This window comes from Oryctolagus cuniculus, chromosome 7 (genome assembly GCF_051225735.1).
Source record: "Oryctolagus cuniculus isolate XC-2025 breed Fujian yellow rabbit chromosome 7, ASM5122573v1, whole genome shotgun sequence".
Taxonomy (NCBI): Eukaryota; Metazoa; Chordata; class Mammalia; order Lagomorpha; family Leporidae; genus Oryctolagus; species Oryctolagus cuniculus.
The window spans coordinates 14,836,235-14,855,696 of NC_142873.1; the positions used below are offsets into that span (position 1 = coordinate 14,836,235).

The 19,462-nt window shown below is 50.2% G+C and overlaps 1 long non-coding RNA gene and 1 pseudogene across 1 annotated transcript; both read right to left on the minus strand.

The window, feature by feature from the left end:
* Positions 1–1,702: 1,702 nt before the first annotated feature.
* On the minus strand, positions 1,703–8,218 carry LOC149125301 (uncharacterized). The gene is made up of 2 exons (XR_016236964.1): positions 7,854–8,218; positions 1,703–2,632 (listed from the first exon to the last, which is right to left on the minus strand). It is a non-coding gene; the product is annotated as an uncharacterized LOC149125301 (long non-coding RNA).
* A 6,035-nt stretch (positions 8,219–14,253) lies between these two features.
* Positions 14,254–16,937, minus strand: LOC127485969 (desumoylating isopeptidase 1 pseudogene; annotated as a pseudogene).
* Between the last annotated feature and the right edge of the window lie 2,525 nt (positions 16,938–19,462).

The window sequence follows — 19,462 nt, forward strand, 5'->3', positions numbered from 1 at the left end:
TACACAGGAAGTACTTGATATATACTTGTGCTGTTGAAAAGGAAGATTCCTATTGATAGGAAAAGTCATCCCCCGTCACCTCCCACTAAAACATTCATTGAAATTTTCAACTATGAAGGATACGTTAGGCCCTGAGGGCATTAGCTTTCCACCCTACAAAAAGCTCTGGTGATCCTTAGCATTTTTTAGCAATAAACTGTTTTTAAATTAGGGTACATACTTTTTAAAGACATAATGCTATTGCATGTACTAGACCACAGTATAACATAAACATAACTTTTATATGCACTGGGAGACCAAAACATTTCACATGACTCACTGTCCTAAATCCATAATATCTCCAGAGCATGCTGGTATATACTTTTCCCAATCTATAAATCAATAAGGAAATGAGAGGAGACCAATAAAAAGTGGGAAAATAGGAATGCCACAAGAACATATCCAAGTGGCTAATATACAAATGAAAAAAATTCAACTTCATTAGTCACCAGAAAATGCAAATAAAAACCACAATGAGATATTTCACACCCTGCAGCACCATAAAATGAAAAAGATAGACAAAACAAGTACAAGAGGATACTCGAAAAAGCTTCTAGAAAATGAACTAAGAGACAAGTTTATTTGGCTGCAAAAACTTGAAATACATGCATCTGGAAGTCTTCAAGACGTCCATGGAACTGTATCAGAATGCCAGGGTTCAATAGCTGGCTCTGGCTACTGACTCCAGCTTTCTGCTTATGCAGACCCTGGAAGACAGCAGGTGATGATTCAAGTAAATGGGTTCATGCCACCCATGCGGAAGACTCGTATTGAGTACTGGCTGCCAGGTTTGGCCCAGCAAGGCCGGGAGCTGTTGTGGGCAGTTGAGGAATGGACCAGTGAATGGGAATGCTTGCTGGCTCTTTCACTCTGTCTCTCCTTCTCTCTCATCTTCCTCTCTGCATCTCAAATAAATAAAATTAAAATTAAAAAAGGATGAAGCTGGCACTGTGGTGTATTGGGTAAAGCCGCTGCCTGCAGTGGCGCTAGTTTGGTTTCCAGCTGCTCCACTTCCAATCCAGCTCTCTGCTATGGCCTGGGAAAGCAGTGGAAGATGGCCCAAGTGCTTGGGCCCCTGCATGTGCATGGGAGGCCTGGAAGACACTCTTGGATCCTGGCTTCAGATCGGTGCAGCTCCAGCCATGCGGCCACTTGGGGAGTGAACCAGCGGATGGAGGACCTCTCTCTCTCTGCCTATGCCCCTCTATAACTCTGCCTTTAAAATAAATAAATAAATCTCTAAAAAATAGTAAAAATTTTAAAAAATGAAACTTACAGCAGTACCATCCATGATATCCCAAAACAGAAGAGAAGCCAACATGTATAGCAAGAGGACAGATAAATAAATCTGTTTATATTAATATTTAATAATAAATATTAAACATATTAATATTTACATTAATATTTTATATTGATATTCATGCAGTGGACTACTATACAGCAAGCAAATGAGTGAAATACTGATACACAACACAACATGGACAAATTCCACAAATGTATTAGCAAAAGTAGCCCAATACAGAAAGGTATACCTTCTATGAGTCTACTTAGATAAAGGTCAAGATCAGGCAACACAAATTTATGCTAATGAAAGATAGGACAAGGGTCCCTTGAGTGGGATCGTGTCGCGTCCCTCGACCAGCAAGGAAGACACGACCCGAACTCTTCTTCCAGCAGTTTATTCAGGAACCTCTTTCAAACTTTGAATCCCGCGCCCTTTTTTCTCCCCTCCCTCTTATAGCCATCCGCGCACCAATCAAAAGCGGCCAAGTGGCAAGCATTGATTGGTACAGCAACGCGGAAGCCGGAAGGGAGCTCAAACATCTCCTTATTAGGAGATGTTTGTTTCTCGCCAGTCCTTCCGGGGGAAAGGAGCCGGTGCCATCTTTAGGGCGCCGTGCAATGGCTCCCCACAGTTCCCCCTTTTTGTTTTAGAACCAGGCATCTAAGGATTACAGGAGAAGGTAGGGGTCTGTCCCCCACTGCCAGGCATCCACCTGGAACAGCATCCTTTTCGCGGGGGTGGGATCTGGGATGCCAACCCACATGCAGACAGACTTGCCTTCCAGAGAACGTAATGGCTCGTTCTCTCTGCAGTGCTTTGCCTCGCACCCTGCACCCATGCCTAGCATTCAAGGAAGGCCAGCCATGCTTGCGGCAGTTGTCCAGCCTCAAGGGCATAAAAGGCTTGAGCTATCATGGCCAATTCCCGCCAATGAGCTGTCCTCATCCTGCACAAACACCACAGGCAAAATAACACAACAAGTAACAGCAACCCCGTCAAAGCTCCAAGTCCCACCCACTCCTTCAGGCTGGAGATGGCTGGATCTGGGATGACAGTCCAGATGCGAAGGAGACATCCACACGCGTGGAGTTGATGGTGACCACGGCAAGGCGCAGTTGCTCCAAGGTGTAGTCAAATTCCGCGGACCAATTCGGCATCGGCTTTGGGAATACTGATAGAATCCCCCATCTCTGCTCCGCCAGTGTCCGCTGCATTTGAGGCAGAAGTATCAAAAGCAACAGCAGGATTCTCCTCGTGGCAGACCCGCCTGACCGCTCGCTCCGGAACCCACACCGGGTCATGTTGATCCTGTGGAAAAACACAAACAGCACCTCGTGCCCATGCCAGCACGGGATCAGGGCCACGCCACTGGCCCGTCAAGAGATCTTTCCATTTTACCAACCCTCTACTTGGGTTTCCTTGTTGCTGATGCCTGTCCGCGGCTGAGTGCCCATGCACATCCAAATTTAAAAAATTAATTGTAAATAAGACTAAGGCAATTCTCTCTCTCGGGGTGCGGCTATAGCCAACTCCCCCTTTTTGTTTTAAAAGATATTCTTTCAGTGTGCGGTGTGCTCGCTCAATTATGCCCTGGCCCTGAGGATTGTATGGCAATCCATGGACAAGTTGAACCTCCATTTTTTGGCAATAGGTGGTAAAGGTTTGAGATGTATAGGCCGGGCCATTATCAGTTTTTAGCACCTGGGGTTTCCCCCAGGCGGCCCATGCATCCAGACAATGAGCGATCACCTGACGTGTAGATTCACCACTGAGGGGAGAGGCATACATAATGCCTGAGCACGTGTCCACTGAGACATGAACATATTTCAATTTCCCAAATTCCGATACATGGGTCACATCCATCTGCCATACTCTCCCAGGCAGTAACCCTCTAGGGTTTACGCCAACACTGGGTTGTGCACGAGTAACAGCACAGTCAGCGCAATCAAGTACAATCTGTCTGGCATCTGCGCGGGAAAGATGAAATTTCTGCTGCAAAGCGCGCGCGTTGACATGAAAAGATTGATGGAAAGCTTTAGCAGCCTCTGCGGAAGTAGTAAAAAAGATGAATTCCTGTCTAGTACACAGATCTACTCGCGCATTGCCTTCACATAAAGGACCAGGCATGCCTGTGTGGGCTCTAATATGCTGAGCAAAAAAGGGATTTTTCCGTGACCAAAGCAACTGCTGGGCTATATGTAATAGGGATGCAATTGGGCTAGAAGGTTTAATCGGCCCTGCGGTTTCCAATATCTTTAATGCGTTCACCACATATAAGGAATCTGACAACAAATTAAAGGCAAAAGAGCACTGCTTAAGGACCTCAATAACTATTTTTAACTCCACAACTTGAGGTGAGCCTGGCTGAAACTGATGAAATACCAGGTCATTACCCTCTACCATATAAACCCCACAGCCTGTTTTTGACCCATCCGTAAATATATTTGGAGCACCTAGTAATGGCTCAGCGGCTGTAATTTTTGGAAATACTACCGGATGTTCTTTAAAGAATTGTAACAATGGACTTTTTGGTAAATGATTGTCTATAAAGCCTGGGAACCCACAGCGAAACACTGCCCAATCATCTAAAAGAGCACATAGGACGTTGACTTGTTTGGCATCATAAGGAACAATCACTTCACACGGCAATTTTCCAAAATATTGTAAACATTGTTGCAAACCTTCCAGTGCTAGCTTTGCCACCGCTGCCGGATAATACTCAATAGACTTGGCTGGAGAGCTCCTTGGATGTATCCATAAAAGCGGACCTTCCTGCCATACTAGCCCTGTAGGTTGGCTAAGCGTTGGGAGAATGCATAATGACAATGGCAGATTTTCATTCATTCTGCATAAGAATGCCTCCTGTAATTTCTTTTCTACCTTCTCTAGGGCCTCCCTGGCCTCCGGAGTTAAGCACCGCGGTGAGTCCAATGCCGAATCACCACGCAAAATGACATAAAGTGGCTTAAGTTCATAATTGGGAAGATTCAAATAACCCCTAACCCAATTTATATCTCCTAATAATCTCTGAAAATCATTTAAAGTCTTTAAACTATCTTTGCGCAATTCCACCTTTTGAGGAACAATTTGAGTACTAGTTATGCAGGATCCCAGATAAGTTGCAATGCTTCCTTTTTGAACCTTTTCAGGGGCAATAAATAACTTCTTACTTTCTAACAACTGAATCAAATATGCAAAGCCATCATCTAATACGAATTCGTCTTTTGCTGCTAAGAGGATGTCATCCATGTAATGGATGCATTTTAGGGAAGAAAATCTCTTACGTAAAGGCCCAATCGCTTGACCCACGAATAGCTGACACATTGTGGGGCTGTTAGCCATGCCCTGTGGAAGCACAACCCATTCATACCTCTGGTCAGGCTGCTCATGATTGCACGCTGGCAAGGTAAAGGCAAACCTTTCACAATCCTTTGTATGTAGGGGTATGGAGAAGAAACAGTCTTTAATATCTATTATTATTATGGGCCATCCCTGTGGAAGTGCAGATAGAAGAGGCAGCCCACGTTGCACCGGCCCCATGACCTGCATCTGCATATTAATAACTCTCAAGTCATGTAGCAACCGCCACTTCCCGGATTTCTTTTTTATTACAAAAATAGGAGTATTCCAAGGCGATACAGAGGGTCTAATGTGTCCTAAATTCAATTGTTCTTGAATCAATTGCTGCGCTGCGACCAATTTGTCTGAGGACAGAGGCCACTGAGGAACCCACACTGGGTCCTCGTGCTTCCAAGTAATGGGAATACCTTCCTCAGCGGCCCCTATGAAAAACCCAGCCCTTGGCGAGAAGGCCTCTGCACTACTTCAGTGGGCTCATTTCTTCCTTGTAAGAATTTTCCTATTCCATAATTCGGATGGTGTCCCATATCCTTCATCAATTTTTGAGAAACACGGGAGTATTCATTACTTAATTTATAGTTCATGTCTTTCAAAAGGTCTCGGCCCCATAAAGAGATAGGTAAATCCAAAACATAAGGTTGCACCGTGCCTGAATGTCCCTCTGCATCCTCCCAGCGCAGCATTACTGCGCTCATCTCAGGAGTTTCTGAATATCCCAGTCCCCGAAGGGATTGTGAGGATGCCTGCTTAGGCCACTTTGGAGGCCAATCCTTGGAGGCGATGATACTACGGTCTGCACCTGTGTCTAGTAGGCCGAGAATGTCCTTTCCATTTATTTTTATCTTTAAGGTTGGTCTCTGGTCTAGTTCTAAAGACAAGAAGGTACAATCTACGCCTGTGGACCCAAAGCCTTCACTTCCTCGTTGTTTCTTTGATGCACTGAACTGCAAATGCTTGCTAGGAAGGATTACAAGTTGTGCAATCCTGTCTCCTGGATTAATAGCTGTTATACCTCTAGGGGACTCAACCATGATTTTCACCATGCCAGTATAATCCGAATCTATGACTCCTGGATGAATTATGAGACCTTTCAAGGTAGAGGATGAACGTCCCAACAACAATCCCACTGTCCCTTCCTCTAGGGGTCCCTGAAAGTCTGACTCAATGGCTTGCACTCCCATTTTTGGTGTCAGTATGAGTCTGGTGGTGGCACAGAGGTCCAGGCCTGCAGAGCCTGCAGTGGCTCTCCGTGGTCTCTGGGATGTCTGAAGCTGGGCCACTGACTTTGCCTCCCCTGCTGTTGGTCCTGATGGGCGCCCTGATGCTGACTCTCGAATGCCCCATATATTTGCGGGCCCTGGGGACGAGGGCCCCGCTGCCCGTTTTTTGGACGCGCCCCACCATTGCCAGAAACAAGGACGTTGCCGTCAATGTCCTTTACCGAGCGGCATTCGTTGGCCCAGTGCTTTCCCTTCCTGCATTTTGGACAAATTCCTGGTCCTTCCTGTCTTTGTTCTTTGCCTCTTCCCCTTTGCGGACATTGCCGCTTCATATGTCCCATTTTTCCACAGCTGAAACATGCTCCAGCGTTCCCTGATCCCCTATTGCCCTTCGTGATTTGAAGGACTGCTGCAGCAAGGCCAGTGTTGGATAGCGGCCCTCCTATTTCCCTGCATTGTTTTATCCATACCTGAAGCCCTTTGCTCTTCCATGGTGTTATAGCGGCTCTGCATTCCTTAGTGCACTGCTCAAAAACCAACTGTTCTATCAGCGGCATGGCGCGATCTGGATCTCCAAAAATCCTACCCGCAGCTTCCACCATGCGCGCTGCAAAGTCTGAAAACGGCTCGGTGGGTCCCTGTGTAATCTTTGTCAAATTCCCACTTACCTCTCCTCTGTTGGGTATAGACTTCCAAGCCTTGATGGCTATCTTGTTAACTTGTTCATACACTGCATGTGGGTAACCTGTCTGCTGGTTAGCGAATCTCCCTATGCCTAGCAGCATATCTCTGTCCCAATGCTGATTCCCTGCCGCTGCATTTTCTGCCGCTTGTTCATTGGCAAAGTCAATCAGGAAAGCTCTGAAGTCTAAGTATTGTCCTGGTGACAATGCGGCACGAGCCAACCCGCTCCAGTCATTTGGAGTCATGCAGTATCTTTGAAGATTTTCTACTTGAGCCAGCGTGAACGAGCCGCTGATGCCATAGGCTCTTACTGACTCCGCTAGTGATTTGATTATCTTTATGTCGAGGGGTTCCTCGTACCTCTGCCCTTGCGGATCTTGAAAGACAGGATAGGCACTTAACAGCTCCGCACCAACCTGTTTCCAGACTCCCGGACAGAAAGTCCGCCCTCTTTCTTGCGCGGATACAGGCTCATACTGAGGAGGAGCGGCTTCAGGCTCCTCCCCTAAGTTCCCCTTGAAAGTACCATGCTTAAGTTCCTTTTTTCCTTTTAATTGCAATTTCCTCATTTGCCGATTTAATTCCCGTACTTGCTTTATATCAGACTCTTTGTTATCGCCACACTCTTCAGACTCACTGCTGCTTTCTGAGCTACTTTCTGCACTAGAACTACTTACTAAGGAGGGGCTGCGCAACTCGGAAAGATCGGGGTACAGTTTTTTCCTAGTTCTTTTCCGACTCTCCTTCAAAGTTTTCCCTTTTTCACTGGCAGCTCTCTCAGAGCGCTCTTCCTGAAGCTCCTCCAAGGCAGCTTGACCGCTCAGAATAGCTTCACTACACTGCTCATCCTCGAGGCATGCTCGCACTAACTTCCATATTGGTCTCACTCCCCCTTCAAGATTACCCTGTTCAAATGCAAAATCCAAATCCCTGCCTAGTTTGTCCCATGAAGGGATAGTAAGGCTTCCCGAAACCCCATACCAGGGTGCAATGGTATCGCAGTTACGTAAAAACCTATGCAACGTACTAGGCTTAAGTTTCAAACCATTTTCCCGAAGCAGCGCATTCAGCGCCAGAAAAATTTCATGGGACTGTGAATTACCCATCGTCAAAAATTGCGCTCCTTCCCTGGCCACGGGTCAGAGCTCCTTCTGCTTTTGTCGCAGAACTTCCTCTGCTTTAATCGCAGAACTACCCTCCCGCTATTATCGCAGGACTGCCCGCTCTTATCGCGGATCCCCACCTTATTTTCCCGGGGGACTTACCAGCGCTGCCCTGACTGCAGGAAGTTCTGAGTTCGCGTTCGAGATGTTCCCCGTACGGGCCACCAGTTGTCGCGTCCCTCGACCAGCAAGGAAGACACGACCCGAACTCTTCTTCCAGCAGTTTATTCAGGAACCTCTTTCAAACTTTGAATCCCGCGCCCTTTTTTCTCCCCTCCCTCTTATAGCCATCCGCGCACCAATCAAAAGCGGCCAAGTGGCAAGCATTGATTGGTACAGCAACGCGGAAGCCGGAAGGGAGCTCAAACATCTCCTTATTAGGAGATGTTTGTTTCTCGCCAGTCCTTCCGGGGGAAAGGAGCCGGCGCCATCTTTAGGGCGCCGTGCAATGGCTCCCCACAGGATCGTTGCTGAATGGGGTAGAAATGGCTTCAGAAATTTTTGTGTTTTTGACCTGGAGCTGGTCACATGATTGCACTGTGAAATTCTTGAGCTATACATGTAGGGTTTTATATTTTGGGGTATGTGTGTTACAGGTCAAAAGCTGTAGGGGTTGGCACTGTGGCTTTTTGTATTAGGTTAAGAATCTGCCTGTGATGCCGGCATCCCATATGAGCATTGGTTTGTGTGCTGGTGGCTCCACTTCCAATCCAGCTCCCTGCTGGAAAAGCAGTGGAGGATGGCCCAAGTGCTTGAGCCCCTGCACCTGTGTGGGGGACCAGGATCTGGAGAATCCCAGGCAGCCCCAGAGGAAGGGTGGCCAGGGCAGTCATTGTTGGTGAAAAGAGATTGGTGCATACCTTACGACCTGCAGTGACACCCCTTAGTATGCACCTGTGATACTCCCACTCTCCCCACCTGTAAGAGGACAATACACCCACACCCTTTACCACGTAACCTTTCTGCTCCTGCTCATTGAGGGTGGAGTATTCTTCCCCATGCCACTGAGGCTGGGTTGTCTGGGTGATGAATTTTGGCCACAGGACTCTGAAGAACAGGATAACGCAGAGGTCCTATGTAAGCTTGTATTTTGTCCTCATGTCTTGTGCTCTAATCATTCATCATGAAAAGCACATGCCCTGGGTGTCCCCTGGTCCAAGGAAAATGAGAAGTGTGGAGCAGCCCTGAATCCAACCCACAGCCTGTAGCAAGCCCATCTGTCTTAGTCTGTGCTCCACTGTTTGCTACGACTGAGTACCTGAGACTGGGGACTTTATGAAGAATAAGAGTTTATTTGGTTGCAGTTCTGGAATCCAAGAGCGTCGTGTCAGCATGGACTTAGCATCTGGTGAGGGCCTCGTGTTGCATCATGGCATGGTGCAGGACGAGACAAAGCACCATGCCGGCTCAGCTCTCTCCTCCTCCTCTTACACAGCCACTGCTTCCATTACAGGCCTCCCACCCTCATAACCTTGTCTAATCCCAGTGACCTCCCAAAGGCCCCACCTCCACATACAGTCAGCACATGAATTTGGGGATTAAGTTTCCAACACAAGAAGTTTGGGGTGGGGCACATTCAGACCATGGCACCACCCCATCCCAGCCAAACCCGGAAGATCCCCCACTGATGGCAGACTGGTGAAACACAAAATAAAGAGCTTGTCATTGCAAGCACTGCATTAAGGGCGGCCTGTCCCATGGGACTATGGCAGCATTAGCTGATCCCCGGGGTTATGTGTAAGATGGAATTTGATGCAGCCTCTTTTGGGCTGATCAGCTCAGGTAGGGTGAAGGGAGGTCCCAAAAGATTTGTCTACCCAGAATCTGCAGGTGACCATATTTGGGAAAAGCTCTTTGTACACAGTTAAGAAACTCAAGATGAGATCATCCTGAATGAGGGTGGACCTTAAAGCCAGAGGTCGATATCCTTATAAAAGAAGAAGAGGAGAAGATATACAGGCCTGGACTCTTCTCCTAAAAAGAAACATACCTAGGAGCTGGCACTGTGGTGTAGCAGGTAAAACCACCGACTACAGTGCTGGCATCCCATATGGGCACCGGTTTGAATCTTCGCTGCTCCACTTCTGATCCAGTTCTCTGCTATGATCTAGGAATAAAAAAAAAGAAAAATTAAAAGATGGCCCAAGTCATTGAGCCCCTGAACCCTGTACTCCAACAAAAATGAGAGTACTTTAAAAATTCATGGAAAATGAAATTAAAAGATAAGTTTGTTTTCAAAAAGAAATTTTGAAAATCCATGCACAGGTTTCTCATAAAATGCACTTTGCATGAACCTTTTGAAATATCCGTGTGCATTCCCCTTAAACAAGTGAGGAAGGATCAACGTTGGCTTGAGAACAGCATACGCTGCTGGATAAGGCTGTTCTGTCTCCAGGATGCCAGCATCCTCATCCCACAGTCTGCAGAGTCCATCCTGGGTTCCCAGGAGGGTGCCTCCCTAAGGGACCAACAGTGCAAAGGAGGGGAGGCTTCTCACAACTCACTCTCCTGCTCTTGGCACTGCCTGGCAGGGTCCAGGCCTGGGACGAGGCTGCCCCGTGTCCATGGCTGACCTGTAGACAGTACTCTGCTCCGATGTTTTGGGTTATAGGGGAGCACTGAGGGTCAGAAAAGGTTCCACATCTTTCCCACAGAGTCCCATCTTCCCATGCTTCCTCAAGAATCAGTAATTCTTTGAAAGGAAATCTCCACTCTCCCATTAAGGCATAGAACCCATATATTTTAAACTAAATTTTTCTGTTCTTTGGCCAGCATTTGCAACATACACTCCTGATTTTTTACACTGTGCTTAGACAACCTTGCAACCTGTCCCCATCCTTGAACATAATTTTCTTGGGTAACACATGAATGTATCCATATATTTAGCATTTCTGACCATCTTTCCTTCTTCCTGAAGTTCTGAGTTTCTGTATGGAATCTTTCACTGCAGTTTGGAAAACTTCTTTGAACATTTCTGCTCAAAGTTAACTGTCTTATTGTTTTTAACCTGAAAATCTCCTTATTCATTTTTATTATTAAAGAATATTTGTACAGAAACTAAATTCCTGGTAGCTTTGTTTTCCTTTTTCATTTCTTTGAAGACATTGTCCCATCATCCTCTGGCTGCCATGGTTGCTGATGAGAAGTCAGTGGTCCTTTGATGGTTCTAGGACTCAGAAAATTAGGAGAAAGGATTCATGGCTGGACTTGAGGGTCAATGGAAAGTTGAGCCAGCGTTGTCAGTTAGGTGCAACTTCTCCCTCCTACACTTCAGCAGCTTCCAGAACACGAAGCTCACTGTGTTCCCCACACCTGTCCCTGCTGCCAGGAACACCCTCCCCCTACGGAGCACCACTTCCTTCCTTCTCACACACTAGCTCCTCTGTAACCTTTCCTGAAGGTAAGCAGATTGGAAAACCTTGTGGGCATATTTGTTTTGAGACTAAAGGGAACAGTGGGGACTTTCCAGGTGCCCTTGGCAACCTGCTCCGGTCCAGGCTTGCTTTTGGCAAGTGATAAACTACGTCTGATTAGCAGCAGAATCTATCTGAAGCCTGCAACAGGCACTAAGTTCTATTCAATGAGTCAGAAAGGATTGAATTGTTAAAATGGTCCCATTCCATCCTCACTTGTTATAGGAAGATCTATCTAAATACTGTTGTTGAAGTCAAATATTCCCATCCCTTCCGACCCCTGGCAAGATTCTCCATGATTCCAGAAAAATAACTTTAACTTGCCCCCTTTCCAACAAAATGCTCACCCAACTGAATGCTGGAAAACCTGAGACATCCCAGCTCAGGATCAGGCCTCAGGCTCAGCCCTGCCAGCTGCATCTGTGCAGCTCAGTTTCTGTAAAGAAATGTAGGTGGAGTGCACAGATCCGGAAGGCAGGATACCCACATGAATCCTTACTGGGACACCAGCCCTGAGTTCAAGGGTCCCACTACCTCCTCCAGGTTTGATGACCTCATAGAATGACCCACAGAACTTAGGCAAGCACTTTCCTTAACTAAGACACTAAGACAGGAAAAAAAGAGGATTCAAATTGGAACCAGCCTAGAAAGAATCAGGAGGCAGAATCTGGGAGGATCTGATGAGGAGCTCCTGGCCACACTCTCCTTGGGAGTCGGGGGTGTTACCTGTCCCAGCAATGACGTACGACAACGTGATGGATTATCATCAACCTCCGCTCCTCTGAACCTCCACTGCTGAGTTGCTGTTGGAGTGAGACTGCGTGCTACCTGTGTGACTGACCTCGAGTCTCCCTTCCTTCCAGAGGTCAGAGCTGAGGGCAAGTCCCAAAGCCCCACTGTAAGTCGCGCTTACAGTGAGATGGTCCAGTGGCCAAAGTTCCCAGGCAAAGACACTCGTTTGCAGCAGGATACCACAGGGGGCTGGGGGACCACCCAGGTCAAGGCCAAAGCCAGACTTCTCTTTTTTTCCCACAGCAGGCAGACATGAGTTTATTGCATTAGAAAAAACATCAAAGGAAACCAGAAAACACCTCCATACTGGACACAGTTATTAGTTTGACTTGGAGGGCATGAACAAATCTCAGGTACAAGCTTTTTTTTCAGAGAAGGGGTGGCAGCCTCATACCTCCTCCTTCCCTGTCCCTTTTAACCAATGGACCTCTATGGAGGTGTCCACTCTGACACAAGTACGTGACCCCATTCCACTCTGCCTGTCCATGTCCATGCGGAGTTAGCTGGTCACAATGAGCACGCTCCTGTGGTTCTGGGTGAGACAGCGAAAGGTAAGGACGGGGCGGGGGAGGTCGGAGCCTGAGCCTGGGCTTCCAGTCAGTGACGGTGGGGCCTGCCTTCCTGCAAAGCTCTGGAAAGACTGCTCATGGTCCCTCCGTCTCCCCACAAGCCCCAGGGCACAGGCATTGGCACGAATGCTGCTGGGCATGAATGGGGGTGACTCCGACTCTCTAGGGGCATCACTTGGGCTAACTTTTCAGAACAGCACTGGGTCTGAGGGAGACTGCAGGAAGGAGCCAACTGGCTGCGCCTGGATGTGGGAGAGGAGAAGAAAACCCAGTACTTTCTGGAGACAGGGGAGAGGTCTGGCTGGGGGCGAGGGGCCGGACAAGGAACGCTGGAAAAGGAAGACACTGGTGGGAAGCAGAGCGATGGCCTTGACCAACACCCTGCCCCTCCCAGAGGAAACCCAGCCTCTAAAACTCACCTTCTGGGGACCCGAGCCTGCTATGAGGACCAACAAACAATGGTCCCTGGCAGTGTTTGCTCCAGTTGATCTCTGCCATGCACACTGTGAATCAGTGACTGCATCTTGAGAAAAACTAAAGATGCTCCAATCTTACAGTTCTAAAGCGTCACTTGACGTCTCGGCTGGATGTGCCCCCAGTGAGGTCCCAGCAACACTAAGGCAGAAGGCACCCCTTCCTTTAGCTGAGCCCCTGATGAGGCCAACCGCTACGGCTCATGGCAAAGGCGGCAGGGGACGGGCCAGAGATGGCAGCAGCTTTCCGGGGAGGAGCAGCACAGCTCAAGTCTGCGAAGAGGCAGGAGCTGAGCAGGAGGGGCGTATGCCGGGGCTGACTCGGGCTGCCTGGGTCCCGTCCCGTCACGTCCTCCTCCAAGCCCGACTGATGGGAGGGAGGCTCATGTGACAAGAGGGAACGCGAGGGTCTCTTCAGGTCAGAGACTCCCAGTAGCAAGTCCTCTGGAGAACGCCCACTCGTGCGTCCTGAGTCAGAATGACAACGCAATAATGGGTGCTTCGGACACAGTCAGGACAGGGTCAAGTTTCCAGCGGAAACAACTCTAAGCCTTCTTGCCACCTTGATTCTGCACTGTTATTTCTTTACATGTCAGAGATATTTTTCTAGAGCCAGGCGTCAGCCCTCTTGGTACCTAGCTGCAGCCTGCTTGTTGGTCTGGACGGGTGGTTACAGGGGCTGCAAATGACCTGCACCAAGATTTGCAGGCACAAGGCTTGGTTTCCACCCTGCATCCCAGACTTTCGCCAGCTGTGCCAGGATGGCCGTGCTGAGGGAGTGGCCTGAGGGCAGCCATCAGTTCGGTGCAGGGAGGAATGGCTTTGTCCTGTTTGCTCTGGTCCTTGCTGTCACTCTCCCTCAGTCCTGAGGTGCTGGTTGCTCCAGCTCTGGCCCCACAGCTTTGCTGGGGTTGGGGAGGGAAGGGAGTGAGGTCGTAGCTGAGTTCACTTAGGCTGGGCTAGTCACCGTGCGCCAAATCCTTTGGTTCATTTAACTCTAGGAGGTAACAGATGTGGCTGGGCTCACCTGGCTCCCACAGGTGCCAGCAAGCTGAGTGCAGCGTGGGTGTTCTCTGCAAAGAACTTCCAGGCTGGGGCTCCCCCACATTGTGCTTCTTGCTTGCTACTTAACCAACCCCCCCCCCTTCTCCAGTGTGGAGGACGCTTAGGAAACAGTGTCAAAAGTGAACTCACAGACAAGACAGCCTTAATAAATTAGTGTAATACTATTGGAAGGGGTGGCATTTTGCTCTGTTCCTTAGCAGCATTGTCCCATGTGCAGCCTGGTGATCTCCTTCCCTGGGATATTTAAAAAGCCGTCCCCTGGTTGTTAGCTCTGACGTAAAATTATAAAATAGAAATCTGGTAGGGTTTGTTTTGTTTAAAGAGGAAAAGCCCTGGTGAGGCAGGGTGGTCCCATGTGGTCTTGTTAGCTCTGGCCGTTGGGTCTGCCCACGGTGCTCCCCCCAGGAGGCTGGATCTGGATGGAGTCCAGGAGGGGCTGAAGCACCTGTCTGAAGGGCATGGAGAGAACTTTAGAGGGCAGGTCAGTGATATAAGAAGGGATCTTCCGCCCCGTCAGGAACTGTGCCACTTCGTTGCTGAAGGTGTTACAGTTGTGTTCAAAGAGGTTGTAGGCCTCACCTCGAAACAGAGACTCCCCCAGGGAGGACAGGTACTCCAGAAAGATTTCTTCTGTGACTTCTGTGATGCCCACATCAACCACAGAGTCTGGGGGCCCAAGCAATGTCCCTCCCAGCAGGCAGCTGGAGATCCCACCACTGCCAAAGAAGGACTCATCCTTGTACACAACTATGGAGGTATGCCAGATGCCTTCCAGTTGTTTTCCCAGCATGATGGGGCTGAGTCGCCGGGCCAGGCCCTTGGACAGGTCATACATGTAGAGCTTCACCAGATAGAGATTCGGCAGCTCCACTGGGATCCGTGGGGGTGGCCATGAAGGCCCTCAGGCACCTGGCAGCGGCTTGGACCTTCCCGTGCCTGACCCGGGCGGGGAGAGGAGGAGGTGGTGGGGGATCGAGCCTGGGGCCCGGCCTGAGGGGTGGGGGAGAGGCCGCCTGGCGTTGCTAGCGCCCCTGCACCTGCTACCGGCAACAACTACTGTGTCCAGACTTCTCTTTAGGTCAGGTTAACTCTGCCCCACATGGTCTCCATTCCCTCCGTATGAGAACTGGAGACCAGTGAGAGCACCTATTTTCATTCTGCTTTTCTGAATTCTCTGTCTTAATTATTGTCACTTGTCTAATTCCTGTTAACAAGAGTGTGAAGTGGGCGCCCCCAGCCAGGCCTGGAAGTACAAGGAGGCCGTCTCAAGGGGAAGTGGGTCTGTGGAGCCAGTTGTGGAGATGCATGTCCCCTGCCCACACTCACCAAGAGGGCTACTGACTGCAGCTGGCCTCTTGACTGCCTGGGGTCACTCCCAAACCTTTGTCCCTGCTTGGTCTAGGCAAATCCTACTCATCCCTGTTGTCCCTGCTTGGTCTAGGCAAATTCTACTCAGCCCTGAAGGTTCACTCTAGTGCATGACACAGCGGGACACCTGCCCTGATGGTCCCTCCCTGTCCCTGCCCTGTGTCGGATGAGACAGAGCAGCAGCCAGTCTGTCGGAATCACCTGCACACAGTTATCACCTGACTGCCCCAGAGGCTCCAGCTCCCTGACTTGTGCTTGGGCTCACTAGGAGTCCATACCTTCAGACCCAGGCCACTGGGGGCCACGTACTTCCTCTTTGTCCCTGATGCACCTGGCAGACTGGGGATGGGCGGATGCCAAGTTCTCAACAGATATCAGCTGCCTTGAAAACTGAGCCGTGTTTTCTTTGGCATCGTCTCCTCTTGCAAGGCTGCACCTGCTGTGGGTGTGGGAGGTGAGTCCAGCCCTTCCACAAAACCAGAGGCCACAGAGGCCACAGCCTGACGTGGAGGCAGAGATCTCCAAGCCAGCAGGGACAGTCTCTCCGTGTCTGGGTAGGAGGGCCTGGCTGGAGCTTCCCAGACAGCAGCTCCAGCCCAGCCGGGGGCCCCTGAGCTCACAGCAAAGCCCTTTCCAGCTGGTGAGGCAAGCGCTCTGGTTTTCCACCAAGAAGCAGCCCATTTCCAAATGCTTGGCACTGTCAGAGCGGGCTCTGTCCTCCGTAAACAACGGAGAGGCCTCCTCCTGAGCACCCCCCTTACATTGGATGCAGAGGAAAGAAAGCTCTTAGAAGAGATGTGGGAAATGAGCCAGGGCAAGAGGGCCGGGGGTCCATGTCCTCCGGCCACCGCCCGCCACTTCCTGTCTCTGCTTAGATGTTTGACGGCTGCAATCCACACACACTCCTCCATGGGTGGTCTGTTGCAGGCCCAGCAGGGACAGGGAATGAAGGCACATGTCTTAAGGTGCCATGGTTAAAGTGGTCTCCAGGATATTCACCCCAACCCCTCCCGGGAAGCCTCCTCCCTCCTCAAACTCCCCTGTGAGCCACAGTACCCAGCGCACCAGCTGCAGCCTTTTGGGGAAGGGGTCTTCAGCTGTGCCTCCAGGCAGGTGACAGCCACCCTGGCCACTCACCCTGAGAGTCCATCTTCCACACGGGCCCCTGGCCCAGGGCCCAGCTGGAGAGGGTACTGCTCAGGTCTGGAGCACAGGGTGGGAGGTTGCGTCAGACAACACCAGCAGTGCGCATCCAGGTGGTCTGGCACAGAGCCCCGGACCTCAGGCATCTGCACCACATTGGGCCAGACGTGGCAAGGGCACTGCAGCTGGGGAGGGATCCAGGGCCTCTGAGCTGACAGAGGCTTCGACTTCCCAACATGCCAGGGAGCCCGAGGGTGACAGAGGACTGTCCCACGGCCCTCCACTGTCCCCTCTGACTTTGGGGTGCTAAATATTCTGGAACCGAGAAAGCATGAGGGGCCCAAAGGAGGGGGCACCTGACATATTCCCAGATTGCTCTGTGCAAAACCACTCAGCACGTGTGCGGCCATCAGAGGACCTCATTTTGCTTTTAAAACATTGGCTGGGGCCTGGTTCCTGCATGCTCCCTGTTGGTGGAACCCAGGAGCCTCTCCCTCTCTCTCGTCCTGCGCCCCCCGAGTCTTGCTCCCCCCCACCCCCCACACTTTCTCTCGTTATCTTGTGGCCATTCTCTGCCAGGCATACAATCAGCCGACTTCTTCACAGCCTTTGGAGGGGTGGGTTTGTGCCAGGGGTGCTGTCCGGGTCTTCACTGCAATCCCTAACAGACATTTATGGCAATGCTGCAGACGTCCTGAATGACGGGATGTGGTCAGATGACCTTTTGTTCCCTTGCTTGATGGAAAATCAGTGACCTACACGCTTTTCTAGAACTAAGAGAAGTGTGACCCGGGCTTTGCAACTCCTGTCTCTGCAAAGGGTTAGGGGGTCACACATGCAGAAAACCAGCAGCCCAACCCCCAGCTAAACAAAACAAAACCCCACCCTCTTCCCTCGGGCTTCTCCCTGATCCTGTGTACACAGACCTGCTGCCACCAGGTGTACAGATCACCTGGTTCCCAAGTTCTGCTTCCAATCGCCCTGCATGGCTTTCTTTCTTCTTTTTCTCTTTTTGTTTTTCCTTTTAAGATTTGTGGCACAGCAGGTTAACACCCTGGCCTGAAGTGCCTGCATCCCATATGGGCACCGGTTCTAGTCTCGACTGCTCCACTTCTGATCCAGCTCTCTGCTGTGGCCTGGGAAAGCAGTAGAAGATGGCCCAAGTCCTTGGGCCGCTGCACCCATGTGGGAGACCTGGAAGAAGCTCCTGTCTCCTGGCTTCGGATTGGTGAAGCTCCAGCCGATGTGGCTATCTGGGGAGTGAACCAGTAGATGGAAGATCTCTCTCTCTCTCTCTCTCTCTGCCTCTCCTCTCTCTCTGTAACTCTGACTTTTGCATAAGTAAATAAATCTTTTTTAAAAAAAGGTTTATTTATGTATTTGAATATCAGAGTTACAGAGAGAGGGGGAAAGAGAGCTGGGGATGAGCGGCGGGGAGAGGATTTCCCATTTGTGGTTTCACTCCCCAGATGGCTGAAATGGCCAGGGCTGGACCAGGCTGAAGCCAGGAGACAGGAGCTTCATCTGGGTCTCCCACGTGGGTGCAGGGGCCCAAGCATTTGGGCCACCCTCCAAGGCTTTCCCAGGTGCATTAGTAGGAGGCTGGATTGGGAGTGGAGGAGCCGGTTCTCAAACCGGCACCCATATGTGAGACTGGCATTGCAGACAGTGGCTTTACCAGCTATGCGACAATGCCGACCACGGGACAGCTTTCTGATCACGATTGTGCTGCTTTGTCTGGGGGCTTTGAGTGTTCCTTTGGGGACAGGTATTTCCCTCGTGAGAGAAGGAAGTTCTCCTAAGGCTGCCTTGCATGTTTGGTCATTGTGAGTCGTGTGTGAGATGCAGAGCCCCCGCCAGCACTGGCGTTAGGACAGACTGAGCCAGGCTCATGGGTGTCCCTTGAGGGTCTCGGCCTCTTGTTTTCCTCTAACTCACCCCATCCCCAAGTGCCGTGGCCTCAGCCTCACATATCTATTCCTCCACATCAGTCCCCCTCTCTCCTTTCAGGCCCGGGTTTCTTCTCCCTCCAAGGGGTCGAGGTCTCTCCCTGCCTTTTCCTAGTCCTGGGTCTCCCCTGGGTCCTTTCCTAGACATGTGGAGGCGCTTGGGAAAGTCGGCAGTGTTGATTACAGGTGTGTCACGGCCAAGTTCACAGCGCTTCTGTGCAGTGAACTGTGAGGTGTGGGGCCAAGATCCAAGGAGGAAGGGCTGTCAGAGCTGGGGACCGGGAACACCCCAATCAGTGAGGCCTGCTAAATCTGATCTTCAAGCATAAAGTTGGTTCTACTGCAAACATCCACTCACTCATGCAACTACGTGAGCTTCATCGAGTTTAATGAGGACTGAGCAAAATCTCATGAAGGAAGCAGTCGGCCTTTGTTGAGCTAGAAGTGGAGCCCACTCTTGTTCAGGTTAGGGCAGGGACACCCATCCCCACTCGCATTTGGAGGCTAATCCCCCAGGACATAGAAAGTGACAGTGGGGGCCGGCGCCGTGGTGTAGCGGGTTAAGCTGTCACCTGTGATGCCAGCATCCCGAATACGGCCACCGGTTCTAATTCTGGCTGCTCTGCTAATGACCCGGCTCCCTGCTGGTGGCCTGGGAAAGCAGCAGAAGGTGGCCCAAGTGCTTGAGCCCATGTAGCTTTATGAGATACCCAGGAAGAAGCTCCTACTCCTGGCTTCAGATCGGCTCGGCTCTGGTCATTGAGGCCATTTAGGGAGTGAACCAGTGGATGGAAGACCTCCTCTCTGTCTCTTTGTGTAACTCTGTCTTTCAAATAAAGTAAATAAATCTTAAAAAAAGAAAGAAAGAGAGTGACAGTTGCTACAAACGGTGATAACGACTTGTGTTGTCATGGCCTACATCTCCTGACGATGCAGTGT